This window comes from Sebastes umbrosus, chromosome 16 (assembly GCF_015220745.1).
Source record: "Sebastes umbrosus isolate fSebUmb1 chromosome 16, fSebUmb1.pri, whole genome shotgun sequence".
Taxonomy (NCBI): Eukaryota; Metazoa; Chordata; class Actinopteri; order Perciformes; family Sebastidae; genus Sebastes; species Sebastes umbrosus.
Window position 1 is genome coordinate 1,053,518 of NC_051284.1, and position 7,254 is coordinate 1,060,771.

General features: G+C 38.4%; 1 protein-coding gene across 1 annotated transcript in view; it reads right to left on the bottom strand.

Moving 5' to 3' along the window:
- The window catches only part of myt1lb (myelin transcription factor 1-like, b), a 180,762-nt gene extending 179,574 nt beyond the window's left edge, over positions 1–1,188 (bottom strand). The window contains 1 exon segment of the mRNA XM_037796754.1: positions 588–1,188. The gene's annotated coding sequence lies outside the window, so the exon portion shown is untranslated.
- Between the last annotated feature and the right edge of the window lie 6,066 nt (positions 1,189–7,254).

A 7,254-nucleotide genomic window follows, 5' to 3' on the forward strand; every position in this document is an offset into this window, starting at 1 on the left:
TAGTGATAACTAATACCTTCAGAAATGATCCTCTTCCCCTACACAGGCTGAAGTTTTGCATGTGCAGCAATATCTACTGTACAGGAAGAGCACCAAACTTACAGAGCAAACTTTTAAATGGGTGCTCACATATTCCGTACTTACAAGCTTCTTTGTGGAATGAAATTGTATTCAAGAGGGAAAAATATTCATTTTCAGTAAGTAAAGCAATTTTGCTAAGGCGTAGTTAAATACACTGGAACAACACTATTAGCCATCCAGAGCACAACCACCTGAACAATAAACTAACCAAATCACCTCAAACCAGCTGTTACTTCTACTCACTTACTGCACCAAGTACCATCAGATCACATGCTAAACCTATCTGAACAATTAGTAACACTAGAGCAATGAACGCTACAAGAAAACTGTGAAGAATTAAGACTCCTAATTTTCTTCATCTACCTGCAGTTTTAAAGCAGGAAATATCTTTTTTGGGTCATTCCACTCAAATATCATCTTTGCCAGACTGTAGATGTACCTTATATCTTCAATCAACGCATCAAAGCAAAGGCATGAGATGCCCTAAACAAGTACAAGTTACCTACCACTGCAGTCTCTCTGTAAACTTTTCCTCCTGCCCTCCAGAATGCGCTTCCTCTCCTTTTTTCAGTCTTCCTTTACTTCTCTGCCTTACTCTCTCCCGATTCTCACTTACTGTGCTCGCTGCAAAGTTCTGCTCTCCTCCTGCATGCAAATCATTTTTACGACTTGAGAGATGACTGGAATGAGGGAAGGAGGGATGAGCGAAGGGAGAAAGGATGACAGAGGGGTGGAGGAGTAGAGATAATGGTTGGGAGGCAGGCGACAATGGGCCTGGAGCCTAATGGAAAAAGGGAATCAGGACACACCAATGAGGCGCAGCCTGGAGAGAGAGGCGAGAAGGAGAGATGAGAGAGAGAGAGAGAGAGAGAGAGGAAACAGGCAAGGGATAAGCAGGGATGGCGAGAGCACAGTCGGGAGGAGACGGTGTAACGCAGACCGAGAAAGACGCCGAGGGAGAGAGAAAGCACATAGAGAAATAGAGAGAGTGTGCGTAGCGGGTGTGTGCGCGGAAGTGTGGAGAGAGGAGAGCATCCCGAGCGAGATGGAGGGAAGTGCAGATCAGAGAGGAGAGAAAGAAAAAGACAGAGAAAGCAGAAAAGAGGAAGGGGAAAGAAGGAAGGAAACTGATTACCTGGGTACTGCTAGTGGCATCCTCGCAGACTCCACACACACATATGCTACACGCACCCACCCCGGCGATACAGGCACACGCCGCGCTGCCGCTGGAGACTAACCAAAAGCAAAAAACAACAAAGGAGAGGACTTGCCAAAGCCGACTGGTATACCCTAAAGCAATGTGCCTGTGTGTATGTGGTGTGTCTGTGTGTGTGTGTGTGTGTGTGTGGTGTGTGTGCGTGCGTGTGCGTGTGTGTGCGGTGCGTGTGTGTGTGTGTGTGTTTGCGTGCAATGTGTGTGTGTGAGTGTCATGGAGAAAGGGTCGGGAGTGTGTATGAGCATGTGTTTGTGTGGGAGGCGAAGGAGGAGACGGTTGAAGGAAGCTAAAACCTCTCCTTTCTCAGGACCCTATAAGCTGAACTGGTTTCCTCCTCTCTCTCTCTCTCTCTCTCTCTCTCTGTTTCTTTCTCTCCCTCTATCTGTGTATCTCACTCTCTCTGTACACTGTGCATGTATGTCCTCCAACCACTCAATACGTTCTCTTCTCCCTCTGCCCTTGCGCTCTCTCTGCCTGCTGATCGTGCCCTCCCTTTCCCCTTTCTCACCTCTATACATTTATTCAGGGCTGCAGACTGTCTGCTCCCAGAGGTCGTTCTTCCCACGGGCCCGGCTAGATATGGGAGGGAGGGAGGGAGGAGGGAATGGGAAAATAGAGGAAGGATGGGGGTGATAGTGAGCCATGTGGAACATGATGCAGTGCATTTATTTCAAATGGGAGAGACACAAATTTGTGCCTTTAAAAAAGGCGAAATGAGCTCCACTCGTGGTTCAGTGCACATTATTTGGCCTGGGATCATTCAGAGAGCTGATGAGAGATACGAGGATGCAAACTTAAAGGAAGTCTCGCTGCCTTGCTTTTAATTAACACTGGTCCCCACCCTCCAACCCCCCCATTCCAAGCTTCGAGGCTGGCTGAGCACTCAGAATTAAGAGCGCTAGAAGATGAATGAGTATTGAAACAGGCTAGTTGTAGCCATGTGTCAGTGATGAGCACTGGCTCCCAAACAGGAGACAGTATTTACAATATAATCAGTTCCAACCATAAAGAGGGTGACATCATGCGCACTCTTGTGTGAATGAAAATGGGGAATAACAACGTGATGATTTTCCATATTTATCCAGATATGCAAACAGAGAATGCTAATTTTCATCACTGAGACATCATCATAATTAGATTATAAATTAGGTTCATTTCTTACCGGACAAGAGGTGCTAAATTCATTCATTTTCCACTGGTGGGGGGGGTGGGGGGGAGGCTCAGCTGGAGAATGCAGCAGCCACCCTATAGGCAGAAGAGACTATGGGGACTCTCATATCTGACAGCGTACAAGCAATAACATATTCAAATAAATTCATATTTACACGTAAATATTCAGACTACCATTCAAATGACACGGGCCTTGTGTTGTGCTCCTCCGATCCAGTATACATGTATACGGGGCATATTGTTTTGACTTCTTCCTACAACAGCAAACAAATCAAATGCCATACAGCAGTATTTTACAGAACCAACAAGCACCGCTCTCTCCAACAATGCTGCCAGGCAGTGAGGAAGGCATGACTGATAAGTACTCTGGTGGGTTGGGACACAGATGCCCTCGGGGCGTCCAACATTAGCAATTTCAAATTCCTTATTTGGCTATGTTAATGCAATCAAGCACAATTTAATTTTAGCCCACATCTCTTAAACCAAATACACAACTTGTCATGAAGAAGGAAAATGTCGGTAATTTGAGGAATCATGTATCAGCAGAGGTCTTTTATCCACTAATACAGCCGAAGCACTGCTTACTGTTATAAAACCCTGGACGTGAATAGGCTTTTTTTTTTAAGCAGTGGGTTCCCTTCAGTTTTCAGGTGATAACAATGTGAATCGGTCGGTGGTTAGAATGGCTGCAGAAAATTCCACCACTTAGGAATTTAGAAACTTCTACGTGCATTAATGTATTTGCTCTTATTAATTTCAATACATAGGTTTTCACATTAAAAGTAGGGCTGTGAAAGTTAATGTGATAATAACTCGTTGACGCAAATTTGTTTTAACGCCACTAATTTCTTTAACGCATTAACGCCATTGATCTTTCAAAGGTTGTAGCGGGCTCAGGTTTAAAGCTAGAGTGAAGATACTGGTATCATATGAAACTAGAAAACCTGATGAATCGGAATCCGACAGAGTTGTTGTGAAGGAGGTTAAATAACGCTCCAAACTTGCGCTAAATTTTGGCGAAGAAAAACTGTCATGGCTATTTTCAAAGGGGTCCCTTGACCTCTGATCTCCTGATATGTGAATGAAAATGGGTTCTATGGGTACCCACGAGTCTCCCCTCAACCACAAGCTAGTAGAGCGGAGATGGAGCGGAGTCTGAAGAGTTTGGTTGGTTGACCAATCACAACAGTGGACGGGGGGTTTTTTTCGAACAGAGGGAGAAAAGGAGGTGCTGCTGGTATGAGAAAAGTCAAGTGTTTTTTTAATTTTAAAGCATGTAATCATGTACTAGCAGAAACCCAAAATACAAGTATGAACTTGAAAATGAACAGAATATCCTCTTTTAATTGCATTTTTTTTTTTTTTTTAATAGAAAATGAGTTTCTTATAAACAAAGGTGCACTATGTTCCACTTTCACTGATATGGTTTCCCTAGGGCCCACATTTTAGTCTGTAATTTAGATGAATATGAGCTGGTGTTACTCTTTTTTTACATGAATCCAAAACTATATAACCCTCTCTCACAGTGGGCCATTTGCCCCCTGTCAAACACAAGGTGTAACTGATATCAATAATAGCTGCATTCCCATTTATGTGTGCAAGAGCCAGGGCCCTGCTATGTGCCTGTTGGCTCAGTTTAAAGCTACACCTGTGCTTTTTATCTTTTACGCATATGCGAGCCAAAAATGTCCGCCATTTGAGAAAGGCCCATTTAAAAGCTTTAATGTTGTTATTGGTGCATGAAGACTGCAGCATATTTGTGACCAATTAAGAATACATTTTTAACACAATGTTGTATTGTACCAGGTGTATGACAACTAACGTTAAGTTCTCTCAACAAAAACTAGCTTAAACCCGATAGCAATGTCATGAAACAGCCATTAAATCGCAATATTTACAGGGATTTTTTTACAGCAATGTAAGTGTCAAAAAAAGGTTTAGACTTAAAACTAACCAAACTGAGTTTATGTCAAAGTTCTTGTCTATCCTTTTTCTCAAGAATATATTCAGTTAGCTAATTTAGCCTACCTACCAAATAAATGGAAAACTAACGCTAACATTACTGCACAATAATGCTTTGTTTGAGGATCGCATTAGTAAGGGTACTTCTCTAGCTAAGTTAAGATGACCTACCAGTTATAAGGGTAAAGTTCTCTTCAAGAAACAAGTTAGCGGGGCAGTAAGCACAAACAAATGGGCATTTTTGTGATATAAGCAACACATTTTGGCACAGATGTATGTTTTATATGTTATGAAAGATATAGATATTGGGGCACTACTAATTTAAGGCCTGAGGGCGTTGCAGACATTTTGGGCTTAATATTTCAAAGTGTTGCAGAAAACTGATTTTTAGGACTCTTGGTTGATTTCCAAGGTGTGTTCAAGCTGGATTAGATCAGACTTCAGAAGATCACAGACATGTTTTTTCCCTATTTGTTGTTAAGGGCTGCTTTTTTAAAATCGTTTAACTTGAGAAATAATGTATTATATGAATTAATTTATTACATGAATTTCTTTCAAATTCATATAAAACCTGAAATAATATAGCATATCACAAACTCATATCATCATGTCTTAAGCCCTGATATACTTTCACAATTTATTTAATAATTATTTTTTATTTCTTATTAATGACTAGACACAACTGACACACAGTGTGAGCTGCATCTCAAATAATCTTTCAGGGTTTCCAGCTTTCAGGATGATGTACACCACTTCTATGTGATATCTACTGTTGACTTTTATCTACCCCTGAAATGTGTTGTTATGAAGCTTTTGTTTTACGTAGCTATGTGTTGTTGTGTTTTATTAAGCTATGTATGGTTATGTGTTTTTATTTAAGCTATGTATTGTCATGTGTTTTATTTAAGCTATGTATTGTATGTGTTTTTTTATTTAAGCTATGTGTTATGGTTTTTATTTAAACTATGTATGTTATTGTGTTTTTATTTAAGGCTATGTATTGTTATGGTTTTTATTTAAGTCATGTATTGTATGTGTTTGTATTTAAGCATGTATTTGTTGTTTTTATTTTAGCTATGTATTGTTATGTGTTTTTATTTAAGCTATGTATTGTTATGTGTTTTTATTTAAGCTATGTGTTATGTGTTTTTATTTAAACTATGTATTGTCAAGTGTTTTTTTTTAAGCTATGTGTTATGTGTTTTTATTTAAGCTATGTGTTATGTGTTTTTTATTTAAACTATGTATTGTCATGGTGTTTTTATTTAAGCTATGTGTTATGTGTTTTTATTTAAGCTATGTATGTTATGTGTTTTTATTTAAGCTATGTATTGTTATGTGTTTTTTATTTAAGCTATGTATTGTCATGTGTTTTTATTTGAGCTATGTGTTATGTTTTTTTATTTAAGCTATGTGTTATGTGTTTTATTTTAAACTATGTATTGTCATGTGTTTTTTATTTAAGCTATGTGTTATGTGTTTTTATTTAAGCTATGTATTGTTATGGCTTTTATTTAAGCTTATGTATTTGTTATGTGTTTTTTATTTAAGCTATGTATTGTTATGTGTTTTATTAAGCTATGTATGTTATGTGTTTTATTTTAAACTATGTATGTTATGTGTTTTTTATTTAAGCTATGTGTTATGTGTTTTTATTTTAAGCTATGTGTTGTGTGTTTTTTATTTAATGCTATGTGTGGTTGGTTTTTATTTAAGCTATATGTGTTATGCATGTTATGAAGCTATGTGTTGTTTTTATTTTAAGCTATGTTATGAACTATTTCAGCTTATAATTGTCTTAAATGTGATATTTTGCGGACACTGTACCGCTAATGTTACAGCAACTCGTTGATAGATGAATGCCAGTAATACAGTGCCCTGGAGAGCTCTACGCACTCTCACCCAATTTGACAACACATAGCTGCAAATCAGAAAGCACAACCAATACAGAAACACGCTTCAAAAAGCCTCACACGACAACAGAAACTAAATGAAAAAGAAGAAAAATTAAGTTATAAGTTGACTATCCGTCAGTGGGTCTGATGAAATATACACAATAGCTTTAATTGTGAAACAGTCTAATGTTATGTTAACATTAGCTTGCTATAGAGTTACATCAATGACGTAAAATGAAAGGGTAAATTGAAATTGAAACAAAACAAGTCAAAATAAATTGCAGTTGACATATGAATACGAATACTATCACACATCATCACGTGCTCTAAACACTCCGACCAGCTAACGTCATCTAATGGTGTTCCTGAAGGGGGAGAGCTAGAGATGTAAATGAATGGAGGCAAGCTTCGAGACTTTCTTTCAAATTCTTTCAAAAAATCATTTATGTCAACAAGGTTCTTGTTGCTTCCTGAACAGGCAGCTAAACAATATTTTGCCTACATCATTATGTTCCACTGGTTTAGAAAATTAAAGGCTGATTATGCAGTGCTCATTTTTTAATGCACTTTTTTTGTGCATGCTGAAAATTGGACGAAACCAAACAGATACAATTCAGTGCCAAAATTAATACTGAATTAGTCTAATCACTGAACGGTTGGCTGTCAACCCAGGCACGGCAAGAAAATAAAAATCAGATAGTGGTCAGTGAATACACTTGTTTATTAAAGCCCAAGACCCAGCTGACCATTATTCTTACAAAGAAGTACAGTACTATGTGTAATAATGAATGTGACTGTAGAATCCACTAAAATAGTACAGTGTGTTGTTTTTTAGAGTAATCGGCTGGACACGTTTCTCACCTTTAAACATTTGAGAAACCAATTCCTATCACCATTTTTGCTACTTCATGTGTAGAAAATACTGTAGTT